This window comes from Martes martes, assembly GCF_963455335.1.
Source record: "Martes martes genome assembly, chromosome: 17".
Taxonomy (NCBI): domain Eukaryota; kingdom Metazoa; phylum Chordata; class Mammalia; order Carnivora; family Mustelidae; genus Martes; species Martes martes.
The window spans coordinates 13,845,715-13,860,898 of NC_137905.1; positions in this window are offsets into that span (position 1 = coordinate 13,845,715).

Genomic DNA, 15,184 nt, shown 5'->3' on the forward strand with positions numbered 1-15,184 from the left:
TTCAATTAACCTAAGAAAACTTTGTCCTTTTAAACAGAGAGAAAACCAGCTTTTCTATACCAGTGTCTTCCCTTTTTTTTCTAAGATAGTGAGTTTTCTGGGTTTCCCTCCCATCGTGAATGATGTCGCAGACAAAGGGAGGGGGATCTTTCAGATGCTGTCCTGCTCACGTCCCTCGCGGGAACTTAGGAGCATCTTAGCTAAGGTCTGTCCGTATAAACCCCCAGACCAGGCTACTCCGTGGAGTAGGTGGAGTAGATGACCCTTATGCTATATGACGCCCCCGAGACCCAGGGTGCAGCCCCCTCAGACTCCGTAGCCGAAGTGGTGGAGCTGTACAGACACATTCACACAGTCAGGCACTCCTCAGATTCAAACAGGTTGGGCACCCCCCCTCTGGGTATCCCTGGCTAATGGGAGGTGATCAGTCTCCCCTTCCATTCTTTACGCATGGGTCTGGCTCCGACAGAGGCCTTGGGGCTGTTTTTCTTTCTTTCTTATTTAAACAGGATCAGGCATCTGGTCTTTTTCTCCCCCCTTTTTTTTTAGTCTGTCCTGACCATACCTAAAATTCCTTTTCTGAAGATTTCCCTTCACAAACCTTCTACGACTTTCCTTTGTATTCAGGTTTTGTCCCAAGCCATTTCCTTCCAAACAACTATTTTATTCAGGACAAAATTACCTCCTCTTACTTTTAACAGGATGTATTCCCATTTCTTATCTCTTTACATATCTTCTGCTTTTCCACATACAGAGTGGTTTCCCTTATTTCCATCAGTCTTAGTTACACTTAGCAGAATTTTGCACTCTTAGAAATACCTTCACCTCTACTGAAGATTAAATATACACCAATTGTGAGCTGTTACAACAGAATTCTTTATTTTTTTTAACAACAGAATTCTTTAGATGGCAAATTTATCAATCAGTTAAGCACAAAACATGTTTACCAACAGATTTAAATATTCTTATTTTCTTTGCTGTAATTAGTCAAAAGCACAAACCTATGTTCAATACTCAATGCTTTAGCGCTTTATCCTATCTGGAAAAGACCAAATAAAATTTAATCTTATTTGCTACCCAAGCAAAACTTTAAACTTTCAGGTTACCAAAGACTTTGAAAGCTACTTTAATCATCACCCATTAAGACTTTGAGACAGACAATTAACCATCAGTTTAGTCATCTCTTTGCTGATAGATTTCAACAGATTTTAACACAGATTTTAATAACACAAGCTTATTTGACCTTCAGTAAACTTTGGAGTTTCACATTTACTGCTGATAAAAGACATGTATATCTTAATTAAACCAACAAACTTAACTTAGTTCAAATACTGTTTTACGTCTCACCTGGGCCCACTCCACTTTGAATGTTTACCTGAGACACGGGTGGGAAGGTCCGGACTGGGGGGGGTGTTAGGTCCAGGGGCTGCTCTTCTTGCTCCTTGACAGTGAGGGGAGAAGGAGCCCTGGTGCATGATCTAGAGGCTACTCGTGCAGGTTGCACACACGTTGGTGCAGAAGACGAGAAGGGGGAGACAGAAGAAACAGTGCCGCCAGAAGGCAGAGAAAGGATTCCCAGTTTTTGAGCTCATCAGCTCCAACAGAGGAGCAGATGCCTTGCTTTCCCGCCAGCAAGGGGGAGGGGCTAGGCAGTCCGCGTCCGGCCAGAGAAGGCAAGGAATGTCCCTGAAACAAAGTTTGTTTCGGCAGCTGCTTGGGAATATTCCTTAAAGTCTCCGTCTCGAGTTAGACCAACCCCAGTTGGCTCTAGTTATAGCCATTAACACACGAAATGAGTGAGGGAGAAGCCCCACATCTATTAGGAGGAACGGAGAGACGAACGTCAGAGTCCCCTTACTCTGCTTGCCCCATTCCTTCAAACACAACAAACAACCCAACAGACAACAAAAAAAGACAAGACAAAGACAACCGCAAACCCGGCGGCCCTCATCCAGAGCCTGCCGCGGGTGGGGGTTTTCCCGACCCCTACAGGGGTTACCCGGCCCCCTACAGACGCTCGCCGAGAGGAGCCACAGATCAGAACCAGACCCAGCGGCCCTCACCCGCTGGTGGGGGTTACCCAGTCCCCTACAGACCCAGATGACTGCCTACGAGGGACTCAGACCCCTAGACGATCTACCAGAAGAGGGATGGGGCATCCCCGCATCCACTCCAGCCCTGGGGAGCATGGCTGCGTCCAGCTTCTCCCCGGTGGGCCCTACCCAGAGCTCCGCAAGCAGACAGACAGATTCAGACCCAGAAATTCCGATGCTGGCTCAGTTCTCATCGTTTCATCCCATCCTCAGTCCACAACAAGACAAATATGAAGTTCTAGAACCTAGGTGAGGTTCGGTGGGCTGAGGTCCAGAGCCGATGACCAAGAAAGAATTCTTGAGACATCTTTGGTGCAAAATGCTGGTTTATTAAAGCACGGGGACAGGACCTGTGGGCAGGAAGAGCTGCTGCCTCGGGGATGTGACGAGTGGCTGGTTACATACACAGGAGTTAGGTAGGTGAGGACAAAGGGGGTGTTCAGAAGGGCTATCAGGGTAAAGAAGACTGTCAGGATATTGAAGGCCTGGTTACTATCAAGCCAAGGCCATTTTCCCTCTAATGAGGCACTGACATAAAGACAATTGGGAGTCTCCTGGTGGAATGTCGCATTCCTGCTATCAAGCGTCCTTGTTAGTGAGATTTAGGTTTCGAAGAAATTTAACTTTATTTACTTATCCTTCTACCTCAGCCTCCTTCAGTTTTTATGTAGGGGAGGGTGATGTTAGGGCTTGAGGAACTGAGTTATGTGCCTCTGGAAATTGGGCTATTGACAAGGTAACTTCTTTGTCGTAAATCTCAAGGACATTTGTAAACCAAGGGAGACTCCTGCCTTGCAGGATTGTGATCTCTGCAAGTTAACTATTTGTTTCTCATTTATGGCAGTCAGGAGTGCCTGGGGAATGTCACCTATAGTACCGAGGGGAGGGGAGCGGGTGGAGAGGGGGTGCAAGGTGCCAGCTTTTGCTTTGTCCTCAGCCAGCCTCCTGCTCCCTCATCAAATACACTCACGACAATTAACAAGAACATACTCCCAAAGACAAACGATCCGGCGCAGCCACGAAGACAAAACTGGAAGGAAGTTAAGCTCCGACTGCAACGGCAGCCGAGCCTTCAGGCAGGGCCCGGCTGCAAGAGCATTCTTACAAAAAGAAGCCAGGAAAAGACAAGGGACACAAAGCCAACAAACACACAAATCCAAACCGAGTTTTCTAACACCCACCGGCCGGTCAGCCACACCACATCCACAGGCGCCGTCCCACTCACACGACACTCAGGATCCTTACCTGGCCGTCCAGACGGCGTCCACTGTGGACGTCACTTTCGTCGGGGACGTCTCCCACGACTTCCAGTAATGGGGCCTCCAGGGTCGCAACCCTTTCGCCCACCCAGATGAGAATTCTCTACCAGATCCAGATAGGGACCTTCAGTCCCTCCAGGCGAGAACTTTTTGAGTTCTCCAGACGGAGGTGGCCAATCCTCCTTCCGCGGTTCCTTTAGTTAAACCTCGTTATCAGGGAGTTGTCCGTTTCCCTGAGGACCTCCAAATGTTAGGGTACGGAGTCGACCACGCCTCAATTAGACAGAAAACACTCTCGATAATGCAAGTCACACAGCGAGGTTTATTTCCAGCCAGCTGGGGTCCAAGTATCTGCCCGGCGCAGCGGGTTTCAACGAGGACCCCGAGTTCTCAGAGCCAAGGGTTTATATAGCATTTTCAAGGCACTTTTTCATAGCTACAGTCACACTTTGACGGTTTAACTCTGCTTAACTTTTCGCCCCCCCGGGCGTCACCCTGGCGCCATCCTGGCGGTTAAGTGAGATTTAGGTTTAGAAGAAATTTAACTTTATTTCTATTTCCTTCTGCCTCAGCCTCCCTCAGTTTTATGGTGGGGAGGGTGACATTTGGCCTCAAGGAACTGAGCCATTTGTCTCTAGAATTTGGGCCATTGAAAAGATAGCCTCTTTGTTGTAAATCACCAGGACATTTGCAAACCAAGGGCGACTCCGGTCTTGCACGATTGTGATCTCTGCAAGTTAACTATTTGTTTTTCATTAACACCTGGTCCCTGTGGCGCCACCGCCTAACCACCCTGGTGGTATATGATTCAGTTGTTTTTTTCAGGTTTCACGTGTGCAGTGTGTGGGCCGGTTAGGGACGCTCAGTAAAATGGCTTCCCGGCCTTCAGGATGGCCATTCTTATGCTAACCCACTCTTACAATCTCAGCTCAGGTCTTGATCTCAGGGTTGTGAGTTCAAGCTCGGTACGGGGCTGCACCCTGGGCAGGGAGCCCACTTGAAAACAAACACAAGATTGACATCGCTAGCCACTGGTGAGATGAGATACCATTACACACCAGCCGGAACCAAGTATCGTTTTTAAATGCCTTATTTCTGTTTCGAAAAGCAGAGTCTACTAAATTGTGTGGATTAAAGGGAGCCCGAAGAAGAGAAAAGTCTTCCCCACAAAACCAGAAAAATATAGAGCCACAAGACATTACTAGTTTAAACACAAAAGCACAATACAATTCCCACATCATTCCATGCAGTCCTACGTAATCCATTCTTGTTCCACTGGAGCTTGGATTAGCGGTCTGCTTTCAGGACGCCGTCTTGCTTCCGGAACAAAGAGAGTTCTGGAAATCCTGATGCGGCCCACAGGGCTAGTCGGAGAGCTGCTCTAGCGACGTCTGCTCAGAAGCCCGCACCCCTGAGTCTATTCTTTCAAGGCGGGATGGTTGGAAGTACCTGGTACAGTCATTCTTCATGAGGCTGTAGGACTGTCCCTTGTCTCAGACACACAAACTGCATCCTGGGGCTTAGAGCAGAGCCCCCGGGGAAGCGTGTCCCAGAACAAGCTGTACAGTGTTGCCCCAGAACGCCTGTATGACAAAGCCTGTGTAGCTGTGGTTTGTCTGTTACTCTCACCAGTATCACCAGAATGGAGGACAGGACATGTCTCTATCCAAGGACAGTGCAGAACTATTTCCTAAGACTTTAGACGGGCGCTTCCCCTGAGGGTACACACACATGTGGGCAGTGAGGGCACTGACAAATCTCCAGGGACTTCCCATCACCCACACTCACACACTCACAATTCTTCTAAAATATTTACACTCACATTTCATCCATATAAGCTTAACTTCAGGAAGGTGGAACGTGTCTTCTGATCTGACAACTCCTCTAGTGCAAATCTTATGACAGGAACACTTCAAACCAACCTGATAATTGCTAGCAGCCCTCTTTTAATAAGGAGCAAACCCAAATCTTTGTGATTTTCCAGGGCTCCTCTGGGGCACCTCAAAGACCACTGCAGGCATAGAAGATACCCTAAAAAGTTCCCTTTCCTCTGTTTTCTTTTCCTCTCTACTTATTAAATTATTCAAGGAGGCAAACATCTAAAGAGTTGTCAGATGAGATTTGGACACCTGATTAACATACGATCATGGGCGCCTGAGAAACAAACTGTTGGTCACCCAGGTCAAAACGTGCCAACTGCTGAAAGTAAACGGACACGGGGCTAATGAGATGCCCTCCGTCCCCATAAAAACTTGCACAGTGTTCACAGCAGCATTATTCATAATAGCCAAAGAGTGGAAGCAAGTCTAATGTCCATCAAGCGATGGAGCAACAAAGTACAGTACATCCATACGAGGGTTTGACTGGAGAGTCGCCCACAAAAGGCAACAAAGTGCTAACACGTGCTACAACACGGATGAACCTCAAAAATGTGACTCTGCGTAGAAGAGGCCAGACGAAAAAGGCCCCATCTTGGGTGATGCCATGTATACCGAGAAGCCATGAGAGACAAAGTCCTTGAGACGGGAAGTAGAGTCATGGTTGCCAGGGGGCGGGGAAGGGGTACCTTAACAGGGAGCGACCACTAGTGGGCGCAGGGTTTCATTTTCAAATTGGGAGCTGGGGAATTAATTAGGGCCCTAACAATAAGGAATTCATTAATTAGGAATTAATTCTGTCTGGAATCAGGCAGAATTAGATAGTGGAGGTGGTTGCACAACCTAATAACCACAGACCAAAAATAAGTGAATATCCTCTTCATTTCCTTAAAAAAAATCCTTATGGATTATAAAATAAGTAAAATAAACAGGAAATGCCTGTTTATATACATATACATATATACATATGGCATGTTCATAACGGATAACTTTTTGGTTCTTTGTGTTTTAAAATCACCTATCCTACAACAGGACAAATTCAACATAAAGCACCAAAAAGTGTTCTGGTAAGACACAGAGTCTCTGCTATCTAGAATAACCTTCCATACTGCAGGCAATGATCAGTAAGCCAGGGAGACAAGCCCATCAAACCTAGCAAACTTTCCTACAATACACTACATTTCACCATTTCTCTTCAGATGCAGGTTTTACAAATGAAATTCACTTTCCAAACCTTACCCTTCATAGTATCCTTCTGGATCCTGGAACAAACGGACACCTTACTACAGGGCAAGGAGTCTGCAGGGTCAAAACTATTTTCATAATAATGCTAAAATATTATTTATCTTAACTTGCCATGTTTTCACCATTTCTATTTGCAAATGAATAAAAAAAATTTGTAAACGTCTGTTTTGATTTCTAATGGGGCAAGTATCGATAGTTTTAACCCACATAAACAAAAGCTCTTGGGGTAATCTCAATACATTTTAAGAACGTAGAGCGGAAGACCGCACCTTAAAACATAGTGCTAAAGGAGGAAGGAAACAGAATAAGAAATGGCATAACAATTTCATCTACGTGAACTAAATGTGCTTATACACAAGACAGTAACGATGTTTTGTTAGAGCATTTAAAAAAAAGGACCCCCACTGAGCATCCCAAATGGTTGTCCCCAAGGGAGATGAATGGCCGTGGGAAATCTCACCCAAAGGGAGTGCAACACCAAGAGAGGGACCCGGCATAGACCACTGATAATCACCTGCCAGGAACTGAGAAGTGTGCTTAAATTAACCCTCTACACGTGGGAGGGAAGGATCCCAAGCCCCCACCCCCAAAACAAAGTACCTCTGGGCTCCCCCACCGAGCTGTAGCTGCCCAGGACGGAGCGGACACCACACACAGACCCTCTCATAGGCTCCAGCACCATCTCCTTCCTGGAGACCTATCACCCGAAGGTGTTTTTCCAGCAAATCCAGGCACAGTAAGGAGCAGGGAAACATCCACACCCACAAGCTGGGAGGGATTAGCTCCCAGGACAGGGAAGGCAGGTCGGGGTAGGTAGAGAGCTCAGAGGCCATGCGAGCATCTTCACTATGTTCAGACCACCTCACTGGTGATCAGAGGGTTGGTTCAGTTGCAGGGATGAGGGCGGGAGTGCCAGCCAGTGGGGAGGCACGTGCAGGAAGCCTCCGTCATCCCGTTCAGCGGTCGGTTTTAAGGTGCATGAGTTAAGAGTGTCATGGTGCCCAACCGGGGGAGGTCGTGGGGGTTAGGAAAAAGCAACCCAGCAGAAACACAAAGAATCCTGACTGGAGGGCCAGAGGCCGGGAGAACAACATTCTTCAAAAGGCACAGAGTAATCCACAAGTTCAGGGCCACGGAAAGGAATGTACCAAAGGCTGCATGCTCCGTCGTGGGAAAACAACAAGAAAACCATCACGACAACATCAAATAAGGAGCTGGTTTCTGCTTAACCAGTGCCCTGACCAGGAGGAAATTCACCAGCTGCCAAAGCAGCACATTCCGCTGTCACTCAGCTGGGTTCTGAGACCTGTCACTGTCTGACAACCATTCTCTGGGGGGTTAACTACAACCACGAGTTGTGCTGCACCCATGCCGGGGGTGACAGAGCCAAGAACCAAAGCGCACCTGTCCCCGCCTGCCCGGGGCTCCCAGTCTGATGAGATGGCCGATGATCACATGGATGTTCTTGCCTTGAGTCCCATACAAAATGCCTTATCTCGCCCTCCTCACCCCATTGATTTTAAGATGGCTCCTTCCCTTCCCATCCACACCCACCCTCTACCCCCTCTCCTCAACCCCAGCCTCTTTCCACAGCTCCCTCAGCGAACTGCCCCTCATCAGGACGAACCACGTCAGTGATCCGTAGGGCCCAGTGCTAAAAGAAAACACGTGGCTTCCTTCTTCCAAAAATTACACAGAATTTCAAGACAATGACAGCAGAGCATTAAACCAAGTGGAGGGGGCAAGTCCGTGAAGCCAGTGGCCCCCATCCCCACCCCACCCTGCCCCTCTGGGACACGGAGAGACCAGTGAGCTGCTGACCACCAGCCCCGGGCCGAACACAACAGTCCTGCCTGCAACGCCCGGTCCCAGGCTCTCACCACTAACTGCTCCGAACAGGACCCAGAATCTCACGGACTCCCCCCTCCTTAAAAGGGATCGATACAATTTGTTAGAGCAGAAACTGCAAACAGATTTTAAAGGGTTAAAGGAAAGCAAGGTTTTGGAATGGGAATTTTAAAAACCAAAGTGAAGTTCTGAAGGGTTCTTCTTCCCCCACAACAAAACCCTGCTCAAAATCACAAAAGGCATACCCTGGCTTCAGGGCGAGCAACCCCCAGGGGTTACTGACAGCACCCAGGAAGGAGAACTGAAGGCAGGCACAGCCTAGAGGGCAGAGTCTTAGTCCCTCTCCAAAGGTGGTCTGAACCCCGAGAAGCCAGGCTACTGCTTGCGACTCCCTTTCCGGGGCCACTGTTTCTTTGGCCTCTGGTTTCATGAAAAATCACTGAAGTTAGGAGACACTCCTCAGAAGACAGGATATTTCATCAAAGACCACGCAGCCGAAGCCACAGCTGGATTAACTGGGAAGGAGCGGAAGAGCCACAGGCAAAAGAGATTGGCCCCAAAAGGTGAGGAGGCTACAAAAGCTCTGGAGAGTTGACACCTGACCGCATCCCTCCACCAAGGAGGCTGGACAGGAGTCCACATCCTCGGGGGCGTTTACCACGGCTCACACCGCCAACCCCCTCCCCCCACCAGCCTCCGATGCACCACGAGTCAGAAAGCAGTTTAACCCCAGGATGAGAAAAGACAAAGTCTGATGATCGTGTCAGATCACGATCATCCCAAGACAGAAATACTGTCCACCCTGGCTTGAAACGGGCCGCCTCTTTCTCTTCCACCAGGATAGGGAGGGGCCACCAGGGCGTAGCGGGAAGAACAAGGAAGAATATGTATGGCCCAGACACTACCCAAAAATCGAGAAGAACATCACACAAGCCTTCAGGAGGCCGCTGGCAGCGGCTCACGGCTCTGCAACACAGAGTCGGGAAGAAAGAGAGTGGTCTGAGAAAGATGCAGCCTTCCAGTCCCCCGAGGGACCATGGGGCCAGCGGCCAGAACTGCGAGAGGGCATGAAGCAGTGAAGGAGGCAGGTGCTCCCTGCACTGGGTGGCTGCTCGCATGGGGCGGGAAGGCAGCACCCCACAGGCCCTAATGAAGTCCAGGGGCAACACGTCATGTCCCCGCACAGACAGCCCAGCAGGAAGGGAAAAGAACAGAAGTTGCTTGAGGAAGGGAAAATGAACCAGCAGGAAATCCAGGCCCTGGAGAAAAAACTAAAAAAAACAAAACAAAAAAACAAACAAACAAACAAAATAACAACCATCCAGAAAGGTCCTGTAAAATTTACAGTTGCATTTTAAACAGGAAAGCCATGAAATCCCATCCACGGCACAGGACATTACAAGAGCTCTTGACACAGAGATGGGATGCCTCCAACCTGAGATACGTTTTAGGACAAACACACCAAGATAGAAAGAGAGCTTCAACAAACAGTGTCCCTCAAAACAGCTCCAAGAAGTAAGCAGTCACCAGAAACTTCCTGGAAGGCACCTACAATGACCAAAGAGCTCCTCTGGCCCAGCTACCATCACAGGTGGGGCCTGCCTCTTGGCATCGAAAATAAGCCAACCCATAGGGTCTTCTTGCTGAAGGAGTCCAACCTGGACTGGGAGCCCCAACACCAATTCCTAGGGGTCATCTGAGGCCTTGAGGGCATGGCAGGCCTCCTCGCTGGCCCAGCTGGGGTCCCACCAATAGAGGCAAGAAATCCTTCTCCTCTGAAGAGCTGGATGTCACAGGCCACCTGCTGTTTCCATCGTCTCCACGACTTCCAAGATGGAGATGCCCAGCCCACTGGGGACAGAGAGCACCACCAACCCCCCCAGAAGGGGGGTTGGTCCTGTCCTTCCACCTGTTTGGAAAGCCCACGGTCCACCAATTTTGAAAAACCCTTTGCCAGGATTTTCACTGGACCCCATGTGGACCGTGCACAGAAGGAGGCAGACAAACGAAGGCTCAGAACCTGTGGTTCTCCTTAGACCTACTGAGAAAACACAGTCTGCACCTTCCCCGAGTAAGAACATGCTTTTGCCCAAGAGGGTACATGCAGACAACAATCTGAGGTTTGGGGGTTCCAAAAACTGTTTAACCACTACAAAGACCATCACTCAAACTGCTTCCTTCCAGCGCCAGCAATGAGCCAAACCGTAAGATTCTCCTCATGGTTCACTGGAGGAGCTTAGCCTCCACCAGGGTCCAGGCCTGCAGAGGAAACCCCCACAGCTTGTCCTAGGCCTGTCTGAGGTCTCAGGCCCCTGACCTCGTCTCCGTGCTTCGCTGAAACCCTTCACTTCGGCAGGCAAGTGCAGGAGAACCACTGTGTCACAGTGTCAAAGAGGACCCAACTTGGTGCCCACAAAGATGGCCAATCCAGGGCCAACCGGGTCATCGCCTGCCCCACCCATCCTCCCTGGCTCTTCTAAATGAGAGTGTGGCCCCACCAGTGGAGACCGGATCCACTCTAGCATCAGCTCGACCGTCTATACAGCAAGACCGTCTACACAACAACTCTACGCTGTTAGGGCGATTTGCACCACAACCCTTGGTGTTAGCTTGTCTGGCTTGAAGAAACTTCCTCTCTGAGGGGCCCATTTGCAACTAACTTCAACTAACTGCCCTGGGGCTGCCACGCCCATCTGCCAATCACAAGTCTCCAACAGCTCATGTAGGAGCTCATGTAGGATGACCCACAGCATTAACTTGGTCTACATAGAACAGCATCCAAGTGCATTCTTAAGAAACCCGGGGACAGGAGCCCCATTTGCTCTGCCCAGAGCCGTCTCGATGCTTTCCAAGCAGCCAGCATCCTTGCCGGGGTGCACACACCTTACCGGACCCTAGATGTCTCGTCGTAGGTTACATCTATCCTGGCACAGCCATGGTGTCCCCAGGCGCTGGCTGGAATCTTAATCACCGTGCCCACAGGACCAGCTGTGCAGATGACAGCCCAGGCCACCGAATACAAAGGGGACTCAAATGACCACACTCAGTGCTACCGACACAGACACACACCTTGGCGAGCTGGACGCCATGCTGCTTCTGACCCCCGGTGTCACTGACAAGACCTCCCAAATCCCACAGGGCAAACACCAGCCGCTTCGTTTAAGACAGTCCGTCACCCAGAGGTGCTCCCAGCAGCCACCCCAGCATTTCCAAAGCTTGCTTCTGATGCCCACTCCTGGGCACCCTGGTCCCAAGACAGGAGGTCTTGGTGCTGGCAAACCCACGGCTGAAAGGACTTGCCCCAAAGCAAGCTCCACAGCATTTAGGAAAAAAGCAGGATGTCCCAGCATGAGGGCACCCGTGCTGGGAACCCTAAACAGTGGGAACCTCCAATGCTTCCGATTCCTTTTCCACATCTGTTTCTTGCTGGGTCTTCTCCTTAAAACCCTTCTCTGGCCTTTCCCCTGAATGAGGAACTACCCATTTGAGGTCTGTGGTTTAAAAAAAAAAAAAATGTATTCACCACAAAAGAAGATTACCTCAAGATCTTGTTCTCCACAGAATTAACTGTTTAATTTTTATCATAGCTTGGGTTTTAATAATAAAGGACTGAGTGATTTATTTTGCATTTAACGCTCTAAAAACCCTTTAGGTTTGAGCGAAAAAAAGAAATACAATAAAAACCAAGTTCCAAAGATCCAGCTGCCCGGCCAGGTTAAGGAACCAGTCATTTATATCAGACGGGACTGGGGTTTGGAAAGCCGACGGTCCACCAATTTTGAAAAACCCTCTGCCAGGATTTTCACTGGACCCCATGTGGACTGTGCACAGGAGGAGGCAGAAAAACGGAGGCTCAAAAAAGTGACTTTGCTATAAATTTCAGGACAGTGAATAATGTCTACTTAGGGAGGGCTCGCTGCCCAGAAAATTGGACAAAGCAGGAGCTTTCCAGCAGAGGCAGTCTGTCCCCCTCTCCCTTCCCTAAGGACATTTAGCAACATCTGGAGACATTTTTGATTGTCACAACTGGCATCTCGTGGCAAAGAGCTACAGATGCTACTAATCATCCTACAATGCACAGGACAGCACCCCACAGCATAGAGTCATCCAGCCCCAAATGTCAATAGCACTGAGGTTGAGAAACGCTGGTCTCAAATAAAGACATTTGAACCACCTCCCCACCCCCCCACCCAGGCATCCAATCTCCAGTCAGGACCCGCCCCCTGAGCATCTTAGTATACAGAACCTGTGCTGGGGAGGGAGGGGCACGTGACTTAACGCACATACACACAGACACGAGGCTTTGCGGTCTGGAGGAGTCCCTGAGGCCATTCAATCCCTGATGCCCTTCCACACACCCCCCCCCCCAATATCAGGAACCCAAAGATATTGAGATCAGGAACCCTTCTTAGGGAATATTCCAATTTTTTTTTTAATCCTTCTAAGTAAAAGAAATCCTGCTCAAAAGAACCTGTGGCCCGTATTACCTCATTTAGACCTCACGGCCCAGTAACCGGGTCAGGACTGTTGATCACCATGTGACAGAGAAGGACACTGGGGCACAGAGAGCCTTAAGAAAACTTTTCCAAGGTGGGGCAGCCAGCAAGTGGCAGAGCCGCAGGCGAGGCCCAGACACTCCAGCTCCAGGCTGACTTTCCATGAGGTTCACGCTCCTGGGCCGCCCTCCACTCGCGGGCCAGCTCGGTGACAGCACCCTGCACGGGGCCGCAGCTCCACAGGCACTGGCGTGGGCGTGGACACCCACCAATGTGGAGGCAGTGCCCTCCCCTGGAGGCTCCATCTGCGGGCAGAGGGTCCCGTGCCGCCTCCCCCGAGTGGCAGGGCTGGGCAGGGGCCACCCTGGGCTCAGGCCAGGCAGGGAGCAGGGGTCCAGGTCAGCGCCTGGTCATCTCCGACCACGCTCACCTGCCCCCCCGGCGATCGACTCATGGAGCCAGCAAAGTCAGCTCCCAGGCACGTGGCCTGTGCATCTGTGGGCACCAAAGCCGCCCAGCCAGGCTTCCTCTGGGCCCCTCTCTGAGCTCCTCACGGGCCCCCACAGCCAGTCAGCCTCTGGAAATGATGAATCACCGGAGTCCCCGAGGAGTCCTCATTCTTCCTCCATTAAACCTCGCCTTGGTCCCTGAGTCTGTCTCTGCTTTTGTTCCACGGCAGGAGATGGCTGGGGCGCGGGCGGGCAGGCTGGGGCGCGGGGACCGAGGGGACTCTCCTCCTGCAGCCAAGACCGAGACTGATGCCCGCGCTCCGACACCTGGTCACAGGACTCCTCCTCTGTCCTCATTTCCAGCCGACGACTCTCCAGTCTCACCACCGGCTTCCTGTGGAAAGCCACGCAGCGTGGCACCTTCGCGTCCCCGGAAGGCCTGTGACAAGCAGGAGACTGCGTTCCAGCCAACTGTCTTCCCGGGCACATTTTTCTGATAGTTTGCAAATAGCCGTATTCCAATGGAAAAATTTTTGTTTCAGAAAACAACAGCCACCCCCGGGCGACAGCCCTTCCCCATCTGCCAGATGTGCAACCGGCCTCCATCCGGCCCCGCCTGGGGCTTCTCCCTAAGAGCCCTGGCTCCTTTCCTTGCCTGGCTTGCTCGTACCCCTCGTTGTGTCTGGGTGGCTTCTGGGAAGGAGACGGGAAACACCCGGTGTAGGGCCAGTCCCCACAGCAGGAGAACGTGGATTTTCTGGGCTCCGGTCCCCTAAGGGCAATATCTGAGGCCACAGAGCATGAAGGGTCCACAGAGCAGCACCACAGCCCAGGATGATCTGGGGGATGGTCTGCATCCTAGAACGAGCTGGAAGGTGTGAAGAGGAGGGTCTCTTTCCCCACACTGGGCCCCAAGAAGAGGACCCAGCCAACCGCCTTAGGTTCCCAGCTGCTACAGTGTCACCTGCGGGCGTCCTGCAGCTGGGGTCAGCACTTCCCCCGCAGGAGGGAGAGGACTAGGGTGTCCAAGGCAGGGCTCTAGGTGGGGCCAGAGCGCCCCCTGCTGTCGCACTGCTAAGGAACCCAAACCTCAAGTAGGCCTCACGGATTTCTTTGGGTCCCTGCCCAGGAAAGCTGAGGGGTGGGGTTCAGTGCATACCCCTCCTGGGGAGTTTCTCCTTTCGCTCTAGACAACCCCGGAGGAACCGCCAGTATCCCTATTAACGGGAAACTCATGCCCACCATCATTTCCTTTCTCTCCCTTACTGCATCCCTGAATGGGTCTGATCAGGATCACATATTGGTGGCTTTCGGCAGCCCAGCCACTGGGTCTGGTACGTTAAGAATGAGAGACGGTGAGCCACTGTTCCAGCCCCCGTGGAGTTTCCAGAGTGAGGCAGATAACCGAGGAAACAGTGAAGCAAAGATTTGGTGGAGTGAGTGCAGAGGGATGGGGGAGGCAGTACCAAGCAAATGGAGCGGGGGTACTCTAGCGGCAGATACAGTGAGCTCTAGAGGAAAACGGACAGAGACAGAAGAACGTGGAAAGGCATTTTCTGGGGTCAGGAACAGACACAGCCAACGTCCCTCCTCATTCGTCCCTTGTCCCAACTGCTTCCTCTTCCTTCCTCCTGCTCTCCCTCCTAACTCACCATGGCTCACAGTGGCTGCCCACCTCAAGAATCTACCCACCTCTCTTGGCTGGCCACGCTGGCCAGGTCCGTATCTGCCGGGATCCCTAGGATTCTCCCAGCCCTCTTGCCTCAGCCCTGCTGATGAACACTTGGGTTTCCTGAATCCTGCACAAACCTGTCCACAATCCGGACACTTGAGAGTTCAATACCTGGGAGATGTTTCTTACCCAGGGAACTCAGCAAAGTCTAAACCATCCGAAGAAAGAGACATCCTCCCGGGGAA